This window comes from Pinus tabuliformis, chromosome 5_1 (assembly GCF_031772625.1).
Source record: "Pinus tabuliformis cultivar Carrire ecotype Pingquan chromosome 5_1, CPIR1, whole genome shotgun sequence".
Taxonomy (NCBI): domain Eukaryota; kingdom Viridiplantae; phylum Streptophyta; class Pinopsida; order Pinales; family Pinaceae; genus Pinus; species Pinus tabuliformis.
In genome coordinates this window covers 306262936-306267820 of record NC_142305.1, presented here as the reverse complement: position 1 = coordinate 306267820, position 4885 = coordinate 306262936, and the positions used below count along the sequence as shown (strand labels likewise).

The window sequence follows — 4885 nt, the reverse complement described above, 5'->3', positions numbered from 1 at the left end:
GGTACGAATTGGGACAATTGATCTTTTGTATTCTGATCTCAAGGTTACGAAAAGAAAAATTTAGGTAATTGTCTCATGAAGATATGTATAAACCATATTTCATTCAGTCCTTCCACGCCTACTATAACTATAATTAGTTATTTCGGTTTCTTATTGGCTTCTATCATTTTCACCCTAGTCCTATTCATTAGTTCGAGCAAGATACAACTTATTCAAAATGAAGGAAGGGGAAACCCTCTCAGTTCACTATTTCAATTTCAATAATTTTGTTTATTCCCTCTATATAAATTTCTGATCATTGAGATTCATAGCAAATTAAGGGTACTATCCAGTATAGCTATTATCCTTACTTATTCCGTTGAATAGAAATGATTGAGGCTTTGCCATCCGGAATTGTGTTAGGTCTAATTCCTATAACTTTGGCCGGATTATTCGTAACTGCATATTCACAATACCGACGTGGTGATCAATTGGATATTTGATCCTGGAATATCCTCCAATTTCATTGGCCTCCTACTTTTCCTGGGAGGTCAGATTCCATTGCTCGTTCCAGTTGGAATGAATTATCGATAATTTTGAGGGTTGGATTTGATAGGAACAGAATCACGCTCTGTAGGATTTGAACCTACGGCATCAGGTTTTGGAGACCTACGTTCTACCGAACTGAACTAAGAGCGCTTTCTTTAATATTCGGAGATGAAGGAAAAATACCTTTTGTTGATACTCTTAGAGCAAAACACTTTCGCATCTGATACGATTCAATTATTTGATGTTCCCGTTGAATCGATATCAAATGATCTTTCATTCCTTGATTTCAAAACCCCTTGATCACTTGGTTCTCTTGGCGTAGATGCATTGTGTGAAGACAATTGTTACCATGTTAACTTAAAATGTATCTTCCTAATTTGGAAGAAACTGTTCGTGGCTATGGCCATTTGTATTTATACATTAATATCAATACTAGAGTGATTACTCTATAATTTTTTAATACCAAAAATTTTCTTTTATAAAATTCTACTTGGCTAGTACGACAAAATTTTGAATAATTTCAATATTCTAGTCTTTCATTGCTTGCACTCAGCCTTGTTTTCATGTGTATGAATCATTGATACCGAGTGTTGGTTATAAACTCTAATTTTGGACATTTTAAAGAAGTTTTATTTCCATTAAAAAATAAAAACAAAAAAATATTTTCCTCTTATTAATTTTACATGTATCATATGTTTTTAATGTAGTGTAATATAACTCTTATTTATATATTATGTTTAAATTTTTCTTATTAGCATCTTTACATATCATAGTATCAACGAACCAACATCTACAATTTAACATATAGTTTTCTTACATATCTCTCTATGCATATTTTCATACAAATATATCTATGTATCTTTTTTATTAGAACTTTTTCCACATATGTTTATTTCCTTAAACATCTAGTTAAAACCAATAACTAGTAAGTTATAGGAAGAATAGAAAACAAATAAAATATTTTTCTTTCTTGGTAACTATGACCGCATTCATAATGACTTTCATTTTCTTTTACAGACATTGACAACACTAAATTTTATTATTAAAATCTCCTAAATATATTTGTTTCATCAATTTTTCTCACATCAAAATACAATAAAGAATTACTATAATCAATATATTTCAACTCATTTCATTTTCCCTTCAATAATTCATAAAGTACTTCAGAACTATAAAATAAACATAACATTGCTAAATAACTAATTCTTAGCAACAGATTTTGAGGTCAGAATATCGACTTGAAACAGCGATATGGAAAATTAGTAATCAAGTACTTGACCCCTCCCAACCTTGACACAACAAAACAACTAGTGTCCCCTTGAGCATACTAGGTCTGCAAATTTCTTTCTATTTTCTACTTCTTGCTTCTCTTCAGTCTCTTCTGCTCTCAAAATGAGACAAAAGCAAGGAGAAAAAATATTTTTATTCCAACCCATCTACCACTCTTTTGGTGGTTAATCACTGTCACCACCTCACTAACAAGTAGTAGATAGTTATCAGCTCATTAATGAGCTCATGTTTCCCACTATTGAGGACAATGTCTTGTCTTCTAGGAAACAACTAATTGGCCAATATCATAATTTCTCAATTAAATCTAACCATCCAGATTAGATTCCTAGGACTTATTGATGGGAAATAAATATTCCACAATAATTTGCAACCTTATCTCTTTCATCCATTTGTACTCAAAAACAGATTTTCCAGATTTTCTTTATTTACAAAAATAAAACATCTTAATTACAACTTTATAGTCAATTATAATCAGTAATAATTTACTAATAATTAAAATTTCAAATGTATTTCATACTAACATACTTAAACCAAAATACACATATGCATATTTAGTTAAAAAAAACATCAAGCCAAGGGATATCACATCCTCCCCCACTTATATTTGACACTGTCTCGGTGTCTGATCAACATATTTCTGGAGATACATTCTAGTATTTCATCTAATAAGAGAAGGATATGCTTCTTTAAAATCATCCTCCAACTCCCAAGTTGCTTCCTTTGGAATAAAATGTTTCCATTGAACCTTTAGTTGCATTACAACTCTATTCTAGCGTGTAACTACCCTCTGGTCTAGAATACGCAGTGGTTTTGCTAGGAACTCTCCCTCTGGTTCCACTTGTACAACATTCCAATCAATTACATGAGATGGGTCATGTACATACTTTTTCAACAAAGATACATGAAATACATTATGAATTTTAATATTGGCTGGTAGGGCTAGTTGATAGGCCATAGGTCCAATTCTGGCTAACACCTTAAAAGGTCCATAGTATCTAGGTGATAACTTGACATAGCTGCCAAGTTTGAGTGTACTTTTCTTGGGTTTAACCTTTAAATACACATGATCTCCCACATTAAACTCCTTCTAAACTCTTTTCAAGTCTGCATAACTTTTCTGACGATCTTGGGCTATTTTCAAATTTTGTTTAATCTTCTTGACCACTTCTTCCATTTCCTTTAGCATATTCAGCCCCAACACTAATATATATTTAGGATGATCCTAGCTTAGGGGTACCTTGCATCTTTTTCGATGCATCATTTTGAAAGGACTCATTTTCAAGGATGTTTGGTATCCATTATTATAATCAAATTTAGCTAAGTGCAAATAATACTCCCATTAATTTTGTTTGTCTTTAACATACATCCTTAATATATCCTCCAGTATCTTATTATTCCATTATGTTTGGCATCATTTTGAACATGGTAAGATGTACTAAAGTTTAAATTTGTACCCATACTTTCAAACAACCCTTTCCAAAACTAGGATGTGAACTTTGCATCCCTATCTAAAATTACAATTTTGGGTATCCCATGGAGTTTGAAAGTTTCTCTCATGATTATTTTTGCAGTGTTTATTAATTTAAAAGTGGATTTTACAGGGATAAAGTGTGTTTCTTTACTGATCTTATCAACCACAACCATAATGGAGTCATGTTGCCTCCTAGTCTTTTGTAGTCCAGTAATGAAATCCATTGAAATTGTCTCCCATTAATGGGTAGGGGTTGCAACAACCTAGCAGGGTGTTAATGAGAAGCCTTAACTTGTTGATACTCAAGACATTTAGCCACATATTTTGTTGTCTCATTTTTCATATTTAGCCAATAAAAATCCTTTCTCAACACAGTAATCAGCTTTTTGTACCCAGGATGGCTAGTTGTTGGCTTTTTGTGCAACTCATCTAAAACGAAAATTTTCATATTTATATCATTAGGCACATAAATTCTACCTTTAAACAACAATATATCTTGGCTATCTATTGAAAAATCACTCCTCTCTTCATCCAATGTTTCATTTTTTTTAACTTTTTCCTTGATTTTCAAGTATTCTGAATCAGAATTTGCAGCCATTTTGATTTTATATATTAAGTTTGTTGACCAGCTTGTTGTTGATGTAGCACATATTTGATTAAGCTTTATGCTTAAAGCATTATCTATTCTATTTTCCTTTCCTTTAATATGTGTAATCTCAAAACAGTATTCACTAATAAATGTTAACCATCTTAATTGTCTAGCATTTAAATTAGGTTGATCAAATAGATATTTGAGACTAACATTATATGTCTGATAATGTCTCCTCATTTTGAATGCATGAATGATAGCTGCTAATTCTAGATCATGAGTAGCATAGTTTTTCTCATGTTCTTTCAGCTTTCTAGATTCATAACAAATAACATGACCATCCTGCATCAAAACTCCTCCTAAACCTTCCTTACATGCATTTGTACATACCACAAAATCCTTATTGGGATCAACTAATTTTAAAATTGGAGTTGTGGTCAAGAGTTGTTTTAATTTATCAAAGTTGTCTTGACACTTTTGACTCCATTCAAACTTGATTCCTTTCTTTTGTAAAGAAGTAATTGGATATGCAAGTTTAGAAAATCCTACTATAAACATCCCATAGTAGCCTGTGATTCCCATAAAGGATTTGATTTTCGCTATTTTTTTAGGTATCGACCACTTCATTATTTTTGTTATCTTTACCAAATCAACATCAAATCCTTCTTTCGATATTACATGTCCTAGATAATTTTCAGGCTAGGAGGTAACTCCACAATGTGAATTGTGTCCTTGCATTAAGATTGCCCATGGATATATACAAGGAGGGAGAGACTCCTGGGCTTCACCTCCCAGTGTCTCTTCATATTCCTATTCTCCATTATTTACATATATTCACCCAATCCCGATGATTAGATGTCAAAATCCCCCCCCCTAATCTGAAGGGATGTTAATGAGTCCAAGCATCGTTCTGAACCTTTTGAACTTTTCTCTTCCAAGTGCTTTGGTGAAGATGTTTGCAATATGCTCATTAGTGGAACAACGGCGTAGATGGATTGTCTTGGCCT

General features: G+C 32.3%; 1 non-coding gene across 1 annotated transcript; it reads right to left on the bottom strand.

The window, feature by feature from the left end:
* Positions 1-604: 604 nt before the first annotated feature.
* Positions 605-678, bottom strand: TRNAW-CCA (transfer RNA tryptophan (anticodon CCA)). The gene has a single exon. It is a non-coding gene; the product is annotated as a tRNA-Trp (tRNA).
* Positions 679-4885: the final 4207 nt, after the last annotated feature.